Here is a 19,834-nt window from a genome sequence, read left to right as displayed (position 1 = left end):
AGTGGGAGTCTGTAGATAGAGGGAGAAAGACCCAACTCACCTGGACGGTATTACCCCAAGGATGGGCCAATTCCCCCACGATTTTTGGGAACCAGTTAGCCAAAGAATTAGATAAGTGGGAAAGGCCGCTGGGAGATGGTACCCTTTTGCAGTACATAGACGACCTCCTAATAGCAACGGTGACAGAGGAAGAATGCATTGAATGGACCATTTCCTTGCTAAATTTCCTGGGTTTAAGCGGATATCGAGTCTCTCAACAGAAAGCACAGCTGGTGCAAAAGGAAGTGGTGTACCTGGGATACGAAGTCTCCAGAGGACAGCGATCCCTAGGAGCAGCCAGGAAAGAGGCCATCTGCCAGATGCCCAAACCAGAGACGGTGAGAGATCTGCGAGCCTTTCTGGGAATGACAGGTTGGTGCCGGCTATGGATCTACCAGTATGGGATACTCGCTAAACCATTGTATGATTTGCTAAAAGAAACCAAGAATGTCCTAGTTTGGACTCCCGAGGCAGAAGGGGCCTTTAAGAGGCTGAAGCGGGAGCTGATGAGAGCACCAGCCTTAGGTCTCCCAGATGTGTCAAAACCATTCTGGCTATTTTCCCATGAGCGGCAAGGGATGGCCCTAGGAGTACTAGCACAGCAGTTGGGACCATACAAGAGAGCTGTGGCCTACTTCTCCAAGCGATTGGATGAAGTAAGTCAAGGATGGCCAGGCTGTCTGAGGGCAGTGGCCGCAGTGATAATTAACATTGAAGAGGCCAGGAAGTTTACGCTGGGCCAAAAGGTGACTGTGTTAGTATCCCACACTGTGTCAGCTGTGCTGGAACAGAAAGGCAACCATTGGTTGTCGCCTTCCAGATTTTTAAAGTACCAGGCCATCCTGGCTGAATCAGATGATGTAACCATTCAGGTAACTAATATTGTGAACCCAGCTTCATTCTTAGAAGGAAGAGTTCCAGCAGAACCCATCGAACATGACTGCCTGGAAACAATTGAAGCCGTCTACTCCAGTCGCCCAGATCTCAAGGAAGAGCCGTTCGAAGACGCGGACAACTGGTTTTCAGATGGCAGCAGCTTCGTGAGGCAAGGAGTAAGAATGGCTGGCTATGCAGTCACCACTACAGAGAGGGTAATTGAGTCAAACCCCCTGCCTGCAGGGACTTCATCTCAAAAAGCAGAGCTGATAGCCCTGACCCGAGCCCTGGAATTAGCAGAGAACATGCAAATTAATATATGGACAGACTCTAAATATGCCTTTTCTGTCGTACATGCTCATGGAGCCATCTGGAAAGAAAGAGGACTGTTGACTACACAAGGAAAAACAGTCAAACATGCAGAAGAGGTTCTGCGACTGCTGGAGGCGGTCCAACTCCCAACACAGGTGGCCATAATGCATTGCAAGGGGCACTTGAAAGGCAATACTATTCCAGAAATAGGGAACAGGAAGGCAGATACAGAAGCTAAATTGGCGGCCATAAGAAATAGGGAAGCGGAAATAGCGGCCCTAATACCAGGGGAGCTGGATATCAATATCCAGCCAGATTACCAGGAATCAGATCATAGGTGGATTCAAAGAAATAAGGGCAAAATACTAGAAAATGGTTGGGGTCGATTAGAAACAGGACAGTTAGTGATACCAGGAAACGTGATGTGGCAGTTTGTGAAGGCAGAACATGAAAAGGCCCATTGGGGCCTAGATTCGCTTTACCAATATTTGCAGACCAGAATAGCAGGACCAAAATTATTTACTACTATAAAACACGTTACGTCCCAGTGTGAACGGTGTCTGAGGAACAACCCAAACACAAGAACCAAAGTACACCTAGGAGCTATAAACCGAGGTAAATTCCCAGGTGAGATATGGCAAATTGATTTTTCTGAACTCCCAAGAAAAGGGGGGTTTCGGTACCTGTTGGTATTAACTGACACATTTTCTGGGTGGCCTGAAGCATTCCCCTGTAGGACAAATAAGGAAAGAGAGGTAACTAGAGTACTGTTGAATGAAATTATTCCACGGTTTGGGGTACCGAAGAGCATTTCTTCGGATAGAGGTACACATTTCTGTGCAAATGTAGTGAAAGCAATAAGCAAAGCATTACAAATCAATTGGCAATTGCACACGCCCTACCGTCCACAGGCCAGTGGGCAAGTGGAAAAGATGAATCATCTTATCAAACAGCAAATTGCTAAAATATGCCAAGAGACTAATTTGCAGTGGTATCAAGCTTTGCCTATTGCTCTGCTGAGATTAAGAGTCAAGCCAAGATCGAAGGAAAAGTTAAGTCCTTTTGAAATTCTATATGGTAGACCTTATGCTATGCAAGCTGTAAATGGAGATGTCATAGACCAGATTGGCAATCAATACATTTACGATTATGTAATTGCGGTGGGGAAACAGTTTGATAAGAATGCTGCTGTGATGATAGAGCACCAACCTAAGCAACCGGATTGCAAATTGCATCCGTTTAACCCCGGTGATTGGGTGTATGTTAAGAATCTTTTAGGAAAACCCCTACAAGAAAAGTGGGAGGGACCTTTCCAAGTGCTGCTGACTACCTTCACCGCGGTTCGGATCAAGGAACGACCTACGTGGATCCACTATTCACGGGTCAAGAGAGCTCCGGAAAACAAACAAGAGGAGATTAAACCTGCCCTAGATGTACAGACTTCTGAGACTTCTGAGTCAGCTGTCTCCGCAGGATCACGTGAGAATCCAACATAAACTAACATTGACTTTGCCAAAACCTTTATCTCTCATAGCAGAATTTAATGCCGAAGCTAGAGCTGCATTGCGTAGCACACCAATACAGTGGACAGGGTGGGTTGAAACATATAGTCAACAAGGACCTGACCCACAGGACCCTATTCACGATCAGCCGTGTTTTGGGTGTGGGGAAAGAAATTGTGAGGGACTAATTGGATTTCTTTGTGGAGGTTGCGATAGAAAATTTTGGAACGTACAAAGTCATTTACTGGACCTCCAATGTTATGAGTGTAGCTGCAAAGAAGCAAGGGAAAATGACGCCTATTTGGCCTTAGAGAAATTCGCCAATAGGCCCATTTTAGAGGCTAGGGAATTGTTTGAAGCTCCCGAACAAATTGTATTAGGGTGGTGCCATTGGAGAGTACACCGCTGGTTACAATATTGTTTGAAACTTAGTCGTTCTAAGGTTTTATCGACCCGTTGCTATTCTTCTGTCCCACGACATCCACTAACAAGTGACCAAATAGGACCCTTTAAAAAACAAAGAGATTTAGACACTGAACTAGAAAAGGTTATTTTACGAGTAAAACAAATTCACATCAAGCAACGAGAACGCCAAAAGAAACAAAATTGACAGCCAGACATTATGACCCCGACTCCACCCCAAACCTTTACAACTCTGATCATTGGACTCTCGATAAGTATAGCTCTTCCCCAAGACTTTTCCCCAATAGACCCATGGTCTCATGCACATCAGTGTATCCACCCGGAATTAGGAATGAGCGGACCCTATTTCGAGGTTTATGCCTTACGTAACAATCAGCCATATGCAAGGGAAGTATGGGATCGGCCCTCCATGATAGCATACAAGGGAGACCAAATCCAAATTGGGTGTCGAGAGCTTGACCCAGCAGGAGAAAGAGAAAGAAAAACAAGGCGGCTGGTATTAACAATTCAACCCTTGATGCCAGCCTCTAAACAAAATCTAATTACCTTTAGTCTAGTGAAAATGGGCAAGCCTATTGCCTGGACTCAACAAAAGGGCCCAATTTCATGTCAGTGGAGCGACTTCAGGGAAGATCCACCTGGATCACAACCCCGAAACTCGGTGATTTATAGAGAAGATTCACTTGGGGAGCTACACCCTCAAAACATAACCTATGACCCTCACCCCCTTCTCCATTCTCCGGGAGAAATTGTAGCATCTAGTGGTCCTGAGGGAGGAAAAGCACTGTGTGAGATGGCATTTAGATTGGATCAGTCAATGACGTTCACATGTGAAAGGGAGTTGAAAACACTGGGACAGGGTTTTAGCTCCCTCGGGCGTGCTCTCGGGCGTGCTGTCGAATATAAGATACAATTACCAGGAGACGTGATCCCATTGTATCCAGATCTAGACTTGCCTCAAGAAACCACCCTACCAGTAGAGTGTAAAGCAGTACACAACCTAACCTTTATAGGGCCTCAGGTGATAAGAAAATCTAACGAACTAAAATTATTGTTAGACCCCACTTATTCCCTGAAAAAGGTGCAAATGAACATTCACACCGATATTACTTATTTGCAAAAGGATTGCCGACCATTTATACAGCAAAGCCTTAAGGGATGGAATGCATGGCTAGCGACAAGGTCTCATCACAGAAAAACAAAAAGAGATCTAAGTGGGTGGATTGGCACCGGATTTGGCATAGTAAACACAATAGATCAAGAGGTATTAGTAAACAAATTAAGTACCGTCACATCGAGCTTAGGAAAGCTTAAGGTGCCTCTCAGTACATCCATGCTTACATTAGCTGAAACACAATCGCTAGTGGTGAAATTACTAACCATGGTAGCAAACCATACTGCAGAGGATTTTGTAAAGCTCACTGACTACACAGGGGAACTCAGCAGAGACGTTGCACTCGCTATCCAATGCTCTCAGACGCAACAATGGGTACAATCAGTAGCGGCAGGAATAATGAGAGAAGGAACGTCAGGTATATTACCTCAAGAAATAAGGGAAACAATATTAAAGGACAATCACACTACACAATTTGAGAGGGACCACCAAGCTTAGTGGCAACTAGTGAACTTCACCTATGAGCCTCAACAAGAACACATTGAAGCTTATGTCCTCACCATTAGTGCGGCAGAAGAAAGAGCTATTTTTCCCATCCTCACTCTAGGGACAACACACCAAGAAGTCGTTGTTAGGCCAATAAACCATAACGTCTGGGCCAGTTATGATTACACCAAAAATAAGTGGCAATCGGTTAGCACAGAAGCGTGCATCCCTAGAGGACAATTAGGCTATGTTTGCGAAAATGCTGTGGTAGAAGCCGAAGATTTATGCTTAGATGCTGAAAATAGTGTATGTACCTTAGAAATGCTTCCACATGATAGAACCCAATCACAAGTTTACTATATAGGAAATGGGTGTGCTTGCGTAAGGACAGCTTGTGACAACGTCACTATAGATAATTGCCTAGAAGAGACTAACAATACTAACTTTTGTGTATGCAACTTTACCAAGATCATAGGTTGTGATTTTCATTACACTGTCCCAATAACTACCCAACAGCTAATTAACGCAAATTTCAACCTATATCAAGAGATACCGAAATTACAAATAGGGATGGACGTCAAAATTCTCAAAGCAATGCTTGCACACCCTGAAGTAAAGAAATTGGTGCAAAAGGTGAATCAAACAACTAGACGAACGGTATGGCAGGTAGAACACAATTCAGAAAAGATAAAGAATGTCCTGACCGAAGTAGAACAAGTAGGCCAGCATCACTGGTGGGACATCTTTACAGGATACTCCCCAACAGCTACACAGGTCTTCCATTACCTGGTGCACCCAATGCTAGTAGTAATTGTAGCTTTGTTATTACTAACTCTTACAAACATTTGTTTGTGGTGGAGATTAAGGGGCATAATGAAGAGGACCCAAATGATTTGGGCAATGGTACGAGCCTATCAGCGTCCTGTAAGACCAGAACTTGACGAAAGAATTCGTAAGTTACAAGAAAAAGGGGGGAAATGAAGCCCTAAAGCAGATAGCCTTCCAGAAGTAATGGGTTAAAACATGGAATGAGAAGCATGTAAAGAAGGGCCTAGCACTAGAACACACGGAGAAAGCACAGCACTAGGAAAACAGAGCAATAAATTAGATAAAAGGTAGAGCATCATGACAGGGGAAGAGGTAGGTATAGGAGAAACTAATAAGCTAAGCAGGTTTAGAGCCAGCAATGTCAAAACGACCCTAAGGGTTTTGCCAAGCCACGGGATCTAAGCCAAGTACACCGGGAATTGACCAAATTAGGAAAAGAGTTCAAAAGTTTAAAGAGGAAGACTCATCGGAAAGACCCCGTCTATGATGAAGGCAACAGGAACGACCACCTGAAAATTCCCCAAAAGAGATGTCTCCACCTATGCTCCGCCCATGCTCCGCCTACACCACGCCCCATATGAATATGCATGATTATGTATCTGATCTGATGTAATCCTATACCCAAAATTGTATATAAGGCTTGCTTTTGCTATGTGAACTCAGAAATCCATTTTGTGATTTCTCCGACGCGTCGCTAATAAAAATACCTCCTGCTTAATTGACTTAAGCTGAGTCTGATTAGGCAGTCACTCTGCCTGTTTGGGGCAAAATTTGGCATCATCCTCCATCCTCATCCCACTCCATGGGAGCTTGGCCATTCTGGTCCCACACCAGGGCACATCCACCGTCCTCGTCCCACGCCGGGAGATGTCCCCTGTCCTTGTCCCACCCCACGGGAGCCTCGCCGTTGCATTCCCACACCGCGGGATGTTCGCCCTCATCTCCCAGAGCAGCGGGAAGTTCACTGTCATCTCCCGGCACTGAGGGAAGTTCACCATCGGCCCCCAGAGCAGTGGGAAGCTCACTGCTGCCTTCCTCCTCTTTGGCCTCCTCTTTGGAAGCACAGGGAGCCCCAGGAGGTGCTGGTGCTGCTTTTGTGCCCTGAGGACAGATGGCTGCGTGAGGGATGGGAAGTTCTATCTCAGTTATCGCCTTATTTATCCTCAGCTGCACATCCAGCTGCACTAAGCAGAAATTGGGTTTGGAGCTGTTCCAACTAACAATGGGCTTAAATCAACATTGCCACTTATTGTTGGGAATTTGATATTCCACCATGGCTAAAGCCAGCAAGAAATCCTCTGCCTGCAAAACCAGACCTGCAGCTCTTCAAAAGCTCTTCAGCAGAAAAGGAGAAAACTGCCGGGGATCCCTTTACTGCTGCTGCTGCTGCAGGCACTGACAGGAACTTTCCTTCAGCCTCCCAGGCTGGCACTGGGCTGCCACATGCCGAGCTCACACCTTGCTGCACAATTCCAAATATCAAAGGTTCCTTTCCCACTCACCGAAGGAGGAGCTGCTCGGAATCCAGACATGAGGTGCCCTGCAACAGGAGAGGGAACATGAACCAGATGCTGTTAGGAGAAAAACTGCCAGTGGTGGGAAATGCCACGGAGCAAGGCAACCCCCAGAGAGCATTTTGCTTTCACAGCATCCCTCCAGGAGCCACAGTCCCTTCCCACAGCAAGCAAGAGAACAGCACAAAATACTGGGCTGGGTCAGTTCTTGGCTGGAGCAGCAAAGGGAGGGAGTTCCAGGCTCTGCTGGCACAGACTCCCTGCTTGAGGGAACAGAACCCCCCAGGGCTCATTGCAGATGCTGTGCACGCCCTGCTGGCTGCAGACACCCCCTTTTTCAGCTGCAGCTGCTGGCAGGAGCTCTCCCAAAGCAATGGTGTCTTCATGGCAATTTGGTTCCAAAGTCAGCTCAGCTGCAGAGGAAGAACAGAAAGCACACAGCAAGCCCAAAGCCACAGATGCTGCACCGAGGGAAAACCTTGACTTACATGCCAAGTGGGTTAAAAAATACCCCGAATAAGCCACAGAGTACAGAGTGCAAACTGCAGCAGCCACGTGCTGCATCATTTTGGCTGCGCTGCACACGTCTGCAGCCTGTAGCCCTGCAAGCACAGACGGACACCCGTCAGGGCTGGGCTGGCTGCTGAGAATGCCTCGGGCAGGAGGATCCTCCGGCAGCGAGCCCAGAGCCACTCTGGGCACTGAGGCCTCCGTGTCCCACAGCAACGGGAACACCACGGGGACGTGGCGCTGTTCCTGTGACATCCCAGCAGCAGCTCACGCAGAAACCGCCTGGAAGGTTCTCCTGTGTCACAAAGGAGCACAAAGAACCCTCCCAGGGCACAGCGTATGGCCCAAAGGGTGCAAGAGGAACTGGGAAAATGCAGCAAACAAGGACACCCCACAGCCCAGCCTGAGCACTGAGGAGGAACAAGGACGGCATCAAACCAAAGGAAACGTGACCTTTAGTCACTGATAGTTCTGACTAAAAGCAGCAAGCCATGTTCCATCTGGGATCTTTGTTCTAGTTCTAAATGCAAGCAAGGTTCTCCAGTCTAAACACACAGAAAGCAGGAACTGGAGAGGAGGTGGGATAAGGAAGGAGGAGGAGGAGGAGGGAGAGAGGAAAAGGAGGAGCAGGAAGAGCAGGAGCAGGAGCAGGAGGAACAGGAGGTTCCAGTGCCGCCTGTGGCTGCAGCCGCGGGACCATCGCCCCCAGCTCGTCCTGCAGGTGAGCGGGGAGGGGGAGCTCGTCCCAAATCCATCGGGGGGGTCCCTGAGAGGGTTTTCTTATTGGGGTGTGTTTGGAGCTCACAGGTTGTGGATTTGAGCCCCAAATATCATGTGGTGTCCCTGGGAGGTTTTTTTCTCTGTGTGCGTAGGTTTGGATCTTGCAGGAGCCCAAAGCTGAGCCCCTTGGGGGATCTTTGGGGGCCCACGTGGCCACTGCCCAGTATGGGCAGGGGAGGACATTGGTCCTGGGGACCCCCGGGAGAGCAGAGGAGGGGAACCCCTGGGAGCCCCAGAGTGTGGAGAGCAGAGAGGGGCGATCCCAGAGCTGGGGGACCCCAGCAGACTGGAAAGGGGGGGAGCCTGGAGAGGAGGGACCCCTGGGATCCCTGGGATCTCAAAGCAGAGCATCAGGGTAGAATGGACCTCATGGACCCCCAAAAGCCCCTGGATCATCCCTAAGCAGGGCGCCGGAGAATGAAGAACCCCTGGAACCATTGGACCCCCATGACCTCAAGGAAAGGAAACTTCTGGAACCCCAAAAGTGGAGAGATGAGCAATAGGGAACTCCTGGGAGAGTTTTTTTCGGGCTAAATCTTGATATGTGGAGCTTTTCATGGACACAAGACTCCTGCTGAGTTCCAGAGATGGACCTGGCCTGGAGGAGCCTCTACTCCAAGGCGCTCCCACCTTGGTTTCCCCCAAACCAGGGTTTGTCATTCCCAAGCTGTGGCCAGATGGAGGAGGAGGAAAAGCCCCAGAGATCCCTCAGAGGAGGGGCTGCAAACCCAGCCCAGGGAGGGGTGAGGAGGAAAGAGCCCCCCTGAGCCAGGAAGGCGGCCGGAGATGCAGCCAGTGCTCAGAGCTGGTGGAGAAGCCTCATGGCAGGGAGAAGCCCGACAAGTGCTTGGAATGTGGGAAGGGTTTCAGCTCCAGCTCCAGCCTGATGGAACACCTGAACATCCACACTGGGGAGAGGCCCTGGGAGTGTGGGGAACGTGGGAAGGGCTTCAGTGGGACATCCGACCTCAGCAAGCACCACAAGATCCACACTGGGGACGGGCCCTAGGAGTGTTTGGAATGTCAGAAGAGCTTCAGGTGGGATTGAGAGATTGTCACTCACCAGCACTTCCACACCAGGGAGAGGCCCTGCGAGTGTCCTGAGTGTGGGAAGAGCTTCATGCGCTGCTCCAGCTCCATCCCCCAAGGGAGGATCTGCACTGGATGATCTCCGGTGACCCCCGTTGGGAAGAGCCCTGGTGACCCCTGTTCTGGGTGATCCGTGTTGGGCAGGGGGAAGATGTTGGAGAGATTTCTTTCCCTTCTCCTTGTGCTGCTGTGATTTGGTTGGTAATAAATTCCCTCCGGGTGTCCAGGCCGGGTCTGTTGTGCCCATGTGGGATTTGCTGCGGGATCTCTCCCGGTCCTTGTCCCCACGCAGGAATCCTCGGCTCCATTTTCTGTCCCTGTGCGGCTGCGGGGGTAGGGACAGAGCGGCTCTGGGGGTGCCTGGCATCAGGCCCGCGTCACCGCTCGCCACGGGCAGCCCTGAGATGCCGCGCACCTGGGCACGCATTGCTGGGCTCACCTGAGCTCCCACCTGCCCAGCGCCCCAAGGTTCCCCCTGCCCAAAAAAAACCCCTCCGGGGCTGCAGCGTCCCGGAAACGCCTCAGCCAATGGGAGCGCAGGCAGGCGGCATCTTAGCCAATGAGATCTCGGGGCGTTGGATTGCCTCATCGGTTGCTGGGCAGAGCCCGTGGCCGATCGCTGCCCGGAAGCGGCGGCAGCCAATGAGAGCGCGCGGCGCTGCCGAGCCCGCCCTGCTCCGGACTGGCGCTCCCAGCGCAGCGCGGCTGCTTTGGGGCTGCTGCTCCCTGCCCGGCCCTGGCCATGGGGCGAGGGGCGACAGCTGGGGCCCTGCTGGTGGCACTGGTGGTGCTGTGAGCCCCCCCGGCTGCGGGCGCGGAGCTCTCGGGTGAGCGGGAGGCGGGAGGCGCTGGGACAGGGGGGGAGAAGGGGGAGAAGGGGGGAGCCCGGAATGGAGGGGGAGGAGGAGGGGACCCCCTAAGGGAGAGCGGGAGGGCCTGAGGTGTGGGGGGAGGAGAGGGAGCGGTGGGAGAGGGTGGGGAAGGGGCAAAAGCGGAGGTGGGACACCATATCTGAGCGGGACGGGGCTGGGGATTGGGAAATTTGTGGGAAAATCGGGAAATGGGACCCCAGAAGTGATTTGGGGAGCGGCCGGAGGTGGGAGGGGAGACGATGTGGAAGGGGAAATGGGGGAAGGGCGGCAAAGAGGAAGCGGCAGCGCGGGCAGGAGGGTCCCATGGCGGCCGAGGGGCGCAGGTTGTGTGGAGTGGGGATCCGGGGTGGGCCCGGAGCTCTGGGGATGCTGGGAGAGGGTGGTGGGTTGGCACCCCCTGACCTGTGTCCTGCACACTCAGGGGTGTTCCAGAGGATGACAAAGTCCGAGTGTTACTTCATTAACGGCACGGAGAAGGTGAAGTACGTCCAGAGATCCATCTACAACCGGTATCAGTTCATAATGTTCGACAGCGACGTGGGGCACTTTGTGGGGTTCACCCGCTATGGGGAGAAGTTGGCCAAGCGCTGGAACAGCAACGCGGTATTCATGGAGGACAGACGGACTGCGGTTGACTGGTTCTGCCGGTGCTGGTACAAGAATTTTACCCCGTTCATCACGGAGCGCCGAGGTGAGCACGACGGAGAGTGCGTCCCCTCGGGGCCTGCCCTGCCAGTAACCCTGGAGCCCCTCAAAATCTCCCTGGGCATCGGCCCAGAGCCCTCAGCCCTCCTTGTGCCGACCCCCGGGGTCTCCAGATCCTCCCAGTCCCTCCCGGTGCCCCCCCGCGCGTCCATTTCAGCGACCCGTAAAGTTGACGCTTGGCAACCAATGAGATCGTATCATGTTATGACTCATCTGTTTCCAGGCAGACCCGCAGCACGGAGTGCCTCGCGCCGGACTCGGCCTCCCAGTGCCGCGCACTTTATTCCCGGTTCCTCCCAGTGCCACCAAGATCCCTCCCAGTGCCATTCCAGTCCCTCCAAGACCATGCCCAGTTCCTCCCCAGTCTCTCCCAGTCCATTCCCAGTCTCTTCCCAGTTCATTCACAGTTCACTCTTAGAACTCCACCCTCTCTCCCAGTTCCCCCATTCCTTCCCATCTCTCTGTGTCACCCAACTCCCTCCCAGTCTCTCCCACTCCCTCCGAGCACATTCCCAATCCATACGAGCCCATCCCCAATCCCTCCCACCACATTCCCCAATCCATTCCCTGTCACTCCGAGTCCATTTCAGTCCATTCCCAGCCCTCCCTTCTCTCTCCCAGTGCCCCCCAGCTGATCCCAGTGTGTCCCCGCTCTCTCTGTCTCTCCCAGTGCCCCCCAGCGTGTCCATCTCGCTGGTTCCCCCCTCGAGCTCCCAGCCCGGCCCCGACCGCCTGCTCTGCTCCGTGATGGATTTCTACCCTGCTGCCATCCAGGTGAGGTGGTTCCAGGGCCAGCAGGAGCTCTCGGAGCACGTGGTGGCCACCGACGTGGTTCCCAACGAGGACTGGACCTACCAGCTGCTGGTGCTGCTGGAAACCCCCACCCGGCGCGGGCTCAGCTACAGCTGCCAGGTGGAGCACGTCAGCCTGGAGCAGCCCCTGAGGCGGCACTGGGGTACGGGGGAGCCCCTGGGGGCGCTGGCGGAGCCACTGGGCTGTGCTGGGAGGCACTGGGAGGGAGCTGGAGAGAGCCAGGCTGGAGCTGGGAGAGGGGCTGGGGGCTGGGCAAGGGCTGGGCAGGGGTTTGGGGGATGCTGGGGAGGGTGGGGTGGGGCTGGGGGGGTCCTGGTGGGCACTGGGAGCGACTTTGGGGGTGCTGGGTGTGCCTGGGAGGGAGTTTGGGGGCGCTGGGTGCAAAGGGTAGGGGGTTTAGAGGATGCTGGATGCGACTGGGAGGGACTGGAATGAGCCTGGAGGGGGCGCTGGGAGAGGCTCGGGGTGTCGGTGAGAGGTTTTGGGGGGCTGAGCCCTGCGGACCCCCCAGAGATGCCGCCGGACGCCGCCCGCATCAAGATATTGATGGGGATTGGGGGCTTCGTCTTGGGCTTCGTCTTCCTGGCGCTGGGGCTCGGCTTCTCCCTGCGCAAGAAGGTCAGGGCGGGTGCCGGGGGTGGCGTCTCCGCCGTGGCGGAGCGTGTGCGCTCCCGCCGGGGCCCCCAGCCCGGTGTCACCCCCTTTTCTCTGCCCACAGAGCTCCTGAGCCGGCGGCGGCCGCAGCCCCTCCCCGTGTGCTCGGGCCCGGCCGGGACCCCCCGCTCCGTCCCCGCTCCGCTGATTCTTGGGGGGTCCCGTGTCCCCCCAGCCCCGCTGGCGCTCTGCCCCCGCCCAGTGCCTGCTCCCAGTGCTCCCAATAAAGCTTCCCAGTTGGGCCCGGGGCCGTTTATTGGGGGGACGATGGGGAGGGGTTTGGGGGGGCGGGCGATGGGACGGATTTGGGCAAAGGGAGGGGGACAAAGGGTGGGGGCTGGGCCCGGGGGGAGGGGTCGCTGCCCGCGGATCCCGCAGTGCCCGGTGCGGGACGAGCTCCGTGCGCTGCTCCATCTCCATCTCCCGTGGGAGGATCCACGCTGGATAATCCCGGGTGACCCCAAGGGTCAGAGCCCCCCGTGTGGGGGTCAGAACCCCCACACCTGGCTGGGGGTTCCACATCTTCCTGGCCCCCCCGTGGACACCTCGATGAAGGCCGGGGGGTCCCCGCTACTTTTCTTGTTTCTGCTCCTCTCCTCATCTCCCCCTCCTCTTCCTCCCACCTCTCCTCTCCCGGTTCAGTCGCTCCTCCCGCTCCTCCTCGTTCCTCCTCCCGCCTCCTTCCCCTCTTCTCTCTCACATCCCCCGCCCCTTCCTCAATGGTTTCTTGAAGGGTCCAGTTCCATCTTCCCTTGGCTACTGCCCTGAGAGCTTTTCCAGCTGACTTTACTACTGCACTCTCAGACTGAGAGTGGGGAATCTTGGTGCTTGGTTTCCTCATTCCAGCTGTCTTTGACAGGGTTTGTTTCTGTCCTCAGCTGATTTTGGCCTCAGCGCTCAGCTCAGCCCTGAGCAGGACCAGCGCAGCTCCATGGTGGGCACTGCTCACTGGATGGCTGTTACCAGGCTTTGCAAGGGTCTTCAGGGGTGAAGAGATAGATGAGGGGCTTAACTTCATGATCAGAAGGCTGGATTTATTATTTTATGATATATAATACATTAAGACTATACTAAAAGGAATAGAGAGCTTTCTCTGATCTGTCCCAGAGAAAGATTGGTCTTTGATTGGGCCTTAATTGTAAACATGGAACATGGGCCAATCACAGGTGCACCTGTTACATTTCACATCAGCAGAGCACCACTGTTTACATTCTTCTTCTGGGGCCTCAGCTTCCCAGAAGGGGGAAAAGTCCTAAAGAAAGGATTTTTCACAAAAGATGTCTGTGACAGATGGCCCCAGAAGTTGTGACCAGATCTCCTTATGGCCCCAAGGTGGACGTCTGGGCCTTTGGCACTGTGACCATTGAGATGGTGGAAGGAGAACCTCCTTACTTCAGGGAAATGGCGGCCATGGTAAGAGGCAAATTCTGCAGTGGCTGCCAGAGGCCTGTGAGCACAGGGGGACCCTGCACTGGGAGCAGCAGCTGGAGGTTTCTGCACATGGGAAGGGAATTCCCAGAGGACTCCAGCCTCAGCACAGACGAAGATTCTGCAATCTCCAGCAACAATTTTCTTTGGGATTTATGTTGTTGCCGCTCTTCTGGCTGTGAGGATGACCGGAAAATGTGAAGCAAGTGCATCAGCTCTAATGTTACCTTGCAAGAAAACCCCACACCAACCCCACATCCCACCCCTAAACCCAACAAGTTTTCTGCAGAAGTTTCTAAAATGGTTTTGTGAGATGATCTTCCCCCTGATTCTTCTCACTGGGAAACTTGTTGAAAACATAAAGATGATTGTTTAACATCCCCATAGTCTAACATATCTCTTTCCTAGTCCAAGCTACTTTCTCTGTGTTACCAAGCCTGAGCTTTCAGCATCACAAAACTCCTGTTTCTTGCCTGGCAGTTTCTGGGATGGGGCATCAGGAATGCATTTACTTGAGTGTCAGTGGCACTGCAGAGATGCACTTGAAGTAAGAATCCTCTGAAATACCACAGGCAGACCACACTGACTCTGGAAAATGGCCTGTAAAGCTGGTGCCAACATTTGGAGAAGCAAAATGTGTTATTTCTGATGGAGGTTCCTACTGACAGAGTCAGCCAATGGAACTGGCTCTCAAGGTGAGATCATTTGGATGTTGCAGTGGCTGTGGCAGCCCCAGGGTTTGGGTTTTTTGGCTGGCATAGCAAAATGAGCTGTGAGCAGCATCTGTGGCAGGGAGGAAAGTGCCCCTGGAGCTGGGGCTGAGGCCCCGGGGTGGATGTGAGCCCGTGTGGGTGTGAAGGGAGCTGGCAGAGCGCTGAGTTTGCTTTCCCTGCAGGCTCGCGCTCTGATCCGGCAGAACGGGAGCCCGCAGCTGCAGCAGCCCCGGCGCCTGTCGGCTCTGCTGCGGGACTGCCTCGAGTGCAGCCTGGAGGCGGACGAGGAGCGGCGCTGGGCTGCCCAGGAGCTGCTGCAGGTGAGGGCCAGGGGCTGCAGGGGAAGCAGCAGCGCCAGGGAAGGGTTTTCTTGTGGGCCCCCTCCAACAGTCTCCAGTCTGGCTGCGTTCCACATGCAGAGCAAGCAGAATCGTCGCCTGCTGTGGCTTGGCAGGCTCCTTTGGAGCTCATCTGGGCCTGGTGCCCCACAGCGAGCAGGGACATCTTCAGGCAGCTCAGGGGGCCCAGAGCCCTGCCTGACCTGAGCTTGGATGTTTCCAGGGAGGAGGCACCTCCCACATCTCTGGGCACCTTCTGTCAGTGTTTCCCCACTCTGCTGGTTAAAAAATTCTTCCTTAGATCCAATCTGAGCCTGCTTCCCTCTCCCGAGTTTCAAAGCATTTCCCTTTGTCCTTTTGCAACAGAGTCAAGTTCCTCAAGTTCCTGTGAGGAACTTGACTCTGGAAAGTAACAGTTCATTTCTTTCCTTTTAATCCTTTGGGCAGCACCCATTTTTATCATCAGCCAAGCCTCTCTCCAGCCTGACCCCTCTGATCACTGCAGCGAAACAATTGAGGGAGCAGCAGAGGAGATGAAGCCCTTGAGAACAGCTTTCGGTTATAGTAGTCAGGACAACTGGTTAGTTATGGTAGTGAGCATGGGTAGTTACTTATGGTAGTTAGCACTGTAGTTGATTATGGTAGTTAGCATTGGTAGTTTATGGTAGTTAGGAGAGCCTTTTCGTTATGGCAGTTGTTTGAATAAAAACTCTCTTAACCCTCAACTGCCTTGCCGTGTCCCTTCCTTCTCCCACTGTGCCTCAGCTGCCCGGAGCAATGTGAGGGGAGAGCGGGCCCAGCCTGGCCCAGAGCTGAGCCCCAGCAGAGCCCTGGCAGAGCCCAGAGCAGCCTCGGCACCTGCAGAGTCAGCCTGGAAGGAGGCGCTTGGAGCCTTCTCGGCTGCACCCGGCTCTTGGTTACAAACTGGGTGTGCTGGAAAATGCCACCGGCTCTGCACGAGGGCAGAAGGGGCCCGGGGAAGGCCCAAGTGCTCCATGCAAGGGAAAAACCTGCCCTGGGTTTGTTATAAATAACTGGGTAGTGTTGGCTTTTGCTATTATGTATTGACTTCTGCAAAATATTCTTAATCACACGGATTTTGATAGAGTACAGTTTGTAATCACTTTTAACTTCTTTTGCTCTAGTAAAATTTGTCAGTTTTTTGTGGCCAATGCCCTGGCCCCTGTGTAGCTCATATTCTCAGAACGTCATTTATGGATGATATTTGAGTTTGTGGAGAGTGTGAAAAACATACATTATCGTTTTGTCTTTTGCAAAATATTAAAGTGGATGCCATGTGTTGTGCATTAGAATGTTAACTATTGCAGAAGTAGCTGCAGTTGTGAAATAATAATTAATGCTTTTATTTTTGTAAATAACTGACAATAACACTTCAGAGATATTTGTGAAATAGCTAATGTTCATTTCAAGTACTTGTGGAAGTAGCTAAAACCCTCTGCATGGTCAGACAACATTTAAGGAAGGGATGTGATGAGGACCCCTGCCCCTGACCCTTCCACTGTCAATAACTGTCACCTGCTGAAATCACAGAACAGGGGCCCTTGTGAGGGAGTGACACACAACCCTCAAAACAGCAATCCACGATTCCAGCATGTGCTCTAAAAGGGTGAGTTGGGGGTCACACCAACCTAAAGAATTCCTGGAACATGTAAACGAGTTCAGAGAAATGTTTGAATGTGTATAACCATTATGAATATGTATTTGAACAATACAATGAAAAAACTAGACAAGAAGAGTTGCTGTGGTTAACCGGTGTGCCTCTGGCCATCGCCAAGCACCCAGCGCTGTTACTGATTTATCCCTTATTACTCCTTAATAAACTTTCAAAAATTCTAAAGAGTGAGGCTCCTTTCTCACAAAACCCAAGGTGCTCACCCCTTGTTCTTCCCCCAAAGCCAGGATTTGTTGATCCTAAACTTTGTCTGGATGGAGGAGAAGGAGGCTGCAAGGAAAAGGAAGATGCACTGGTGTGGAGGCCCATGGTAGTCTCAATCTCCCACCCTTGGGGGACTGGTCTCCAATAAGAAGAATAGATTTCAAGGTTATGGTGAGAAGCTTGCTTCTCCCATAGATCTTTGCAGGCACATGCTGATTTATGGAAAGTTATGTTACCCCATTGGCCTAATTACCCTGGTTAAAACCCTATTACCAATCTTTGGTTTTTCCCTAGAATGTTCTCCCTCTCTGTCCCTCCATTGGCCCTAATTTACTGCATTCCTCTGCCCCTGTTTCCCCATTAGCTGACCTGACCCTTAACTCCTCCTTTGCACCATTTTCCCCCATATCCATTGGACCCTGACCCTCAGCTCCACCCTCACTACCCCATATAAAAACCCCCTGTGCCCTCAGCTTGCACCCTGTCTTTGTCCCTGGGCCCTGCTCAGCTGTGTCCCCTGTTCCTGTACCAATAAACCCAGTTTGCTGCAGATCATACCCAGACCCATCCTGCCGACTTTGTCAGCTTTATAAAGCAGCCGTGAGCTTCGGGTTCCGGAGTGCCGGACACTCCAAGGGCCTCGGCAGCGCCAGGACGCTCCAGGCTGGGACAGCCAGGCAGGGCAGGAGGAATCACTGCCCCTTTCCCCTCTCTGCTGCTCCATCTCCCAGCCCAGCATCGCTGCAGGACAGCCTCACTGCCAACGCCATCCTGCCAGGGATGGACTGGGGGGATCTCCTTCTCCTTCCCTCTGGCATGGAGGCAAATCCCATCTTCTCCTTGTCCGCCCTCCTTCTTCTCCTCATTCTGTCCTACATCCATCCTCGTTCCTTTCCCATCTCCTTCCTCCCTTGTTCCTTCCTTTCCTCCTCCCTTCTCCTTTTCCCTTCTCCCTGTCTCTTTCTCTCCTTGTCCTTCCTCCCCCAGGCACTGAGCTGCGGACAGAGACCAGGGAGAACAAATCCCTGCCACAGAACCTCATGGAAGAGGCCATTTGGAACGGCTCCATGGCACAAGAATCCAATGGGGAGGAAAAGGCCCAGAGATCCCACACGAGGAGGGACTGCAAACACAGCCCGGGGAGCTGTGAGGAGGTAAAACCCTCCCTGTGATGGGAAGGGTGTGCGGAATATGAGTAGAGCTTCAGGCAGAGCTCAGCCTGTTCCTGGTGCCTCCAAATACGCCAGTGCCAGATGCGAAGATCCATGGGGATGCAGAGATCCCCCTGCAGATCAACGGGGATGCAGAGATCCCCCTGCAAACCCGGGAGCAGCCACGCTGAGCATGGCGATGCCTGAGAGGAGGCTGTGACCCCGTGGCCAGAGGGCTGTGCTGGAGCAGCCTGTCCTGGCAGGACTGACCCCGGGGCACAGTGACCCACGCTGCAGAACTTGGAGGGGGCTGTGCCCCGTGGGATGGACTCAGCTTGAAGTTCCTGGAGAAGTCTCTGGTGGGAGAGAGCCCAGGATGCAGCAGGGGAGCGACTCCTGTCCCTGAGCAGAGGGAGAAGCCCCAGGGCATGAACTGTGCCCGGCCCCATTCCCTGTCTGCGGCACTGCCGGGGTAGGAGGTGCAGCCGGGAGGAGGGAGGCCTGGAGGAAAGCTGGATGTAAGGGTCTTCACTTACTTCCCATTATCCTGCTCTGAGTTTTGGAAGTTTTTGCCAGAAATCTCTTCCCTCCCCCATACATCCACAGGGCTTTGGGGCGGTTTTCTCTTTTTGGGGGAAATCAAAGCGATGCACTGATGCTCCTAATTATGGGTAGGAGAAGTGAGGGTCCAGGGCTTCCCGCTGAGCCGGAGCCACCGGAACTGCAGTGGCGGGAAAGCCGTGGCGGGAGCTGCGGAAAAGTTTGTTTGTGTTTTCAGCTCAATCCCCCTCGGGCCCGGGCCCGTTCCAGGGCTGTTCCTCAGCTCCGGCTCTGCCCTCACGGAGCCCGGGGAACCCTGAGAACGTGGGGCGGGGCTGTGCCGTGTGCAGAGCCCGCCCCTAGCTGTGATTAGGCGATGGTGCCGTCAGTCGCGGTTGTGGTGCACTGATTGGTGGGAGCGGGGCGGAGCCTGGTCCCGGTGGCGGGTTGAGGGTGGCCGTGGCCAGGCAGCGGCGCAATTGTCGGGGAGCGTGTTTGCGGTCCTGGGAGCGGCGGCGGCGGCCCGAGCGCGGTGAGGCAGCGGCGGAGCTCGGAGGCGGCCGCAGCGCAGGTGGGAGCCGCGCTGGGTTGTGCGGGGGCTCGGGGCTGGCTGCGGGCCTCGGGGGCGGCAGGGGGCTCGGGCGGGTTCGTTGTGCCGTGTCCGGCCCGTGTTGCCGCTGGCGTGAGGGCGCTGCGGGAGCGGCTGCCCGCGGTCTCCTTGCGGCCGCTGCCTCGGCAGGAGCCGCTGCCGGAGCAGCGCTGGCTCGGCCCGGTTGCTGTGGCTGGGACAGAGGGGGCTGCCCCGTGCCCGGGGCTGTGTGGGGAAATTCGCGTGGCCGGAGGTTTCTGTGCCCAGAGGAGACAGAGGAGTCCTGTAAAAGTGACTTTATTGCTGAGCAGAGGGAGAGGCCGTGGGGCATTTGCCATACACTCTCTGCCATTGTTGTAATTCGCAGCCTCCTTTTTATCCTCACTTTCCCAGCCTCATCTCTCTCTCCCTTTGCCCCCTGGCTGAGGTGCTTGGAAGGTTCAGACCTCCCGATCCGCAAACTGCATGTCCTCGTTAATGTTCACCCCCACTTTTGTATAACAGTTGATTTTCATGGCTCTGTTAAGTCTTTGTTCTCCTGAAGTATAAAATTCCTGAAGTTTAGGAATTTTAGCGGGACTTTCTGTGAGCAGCAGTCCCTGTTAAATACCAACATTTGTTGAAACTGATGGTTTCTCCCTTCCTTATCTATGAGTCCCTG

General features: G+C 53.5%; 1 protein-coding gene and 1 pseudogene across 1 annotated transcript in view; both read left to right on the top strand.

Moving 5' to 3' along the window:
* Positions 1-10,176: 10,176 nt before the first annotated feature.
* Positions 10,177-15,387, top strand: LOC141725773 (class II histocompatibility antigen, B-L beta chain-like; annotated as a pseudogene).
* A 3,693-nt stretch (positions 15,388-19,080) lies between these two features.
* LOC141725892 (uncharacterized) overlaps positions 19,081-19,834 on the top strand; it is a 95,958-nt gene continuing 95,204 nt past the window's right edge. Inside the window, exon 1 of the mRNA XM_074530055.1 lies at positions 19,081-19,155. The gene's annotated coding sequence lies outside the window, so the exon portion shown is untranslated. The remainder of the gene's footprint in view (positions 19,156-19,834) is intronic.

The sequence above is a fragment of the Zonotrichia albicollis genome, chromosome 31, assembly GCF_047830755.1.
Source record: "Zonotrichia albicollis isolate bZonAlb1 chromosome 31, bZonAlb1.hap1, whole genome shotgun sequence".
In the NCBI taxonomy this organism is placed as follows: domain Eukaryota; kingdom Metazoa; phylum Chordata; class Aves; order Passeriformes; family Passerellidae; genus Zonotrichia; species Zonotrichia albicollis.
Note: the sequence above shows the minus strand (reverse complement) of the source record. Positions and strands in the feature narration are given on the sequence as shown.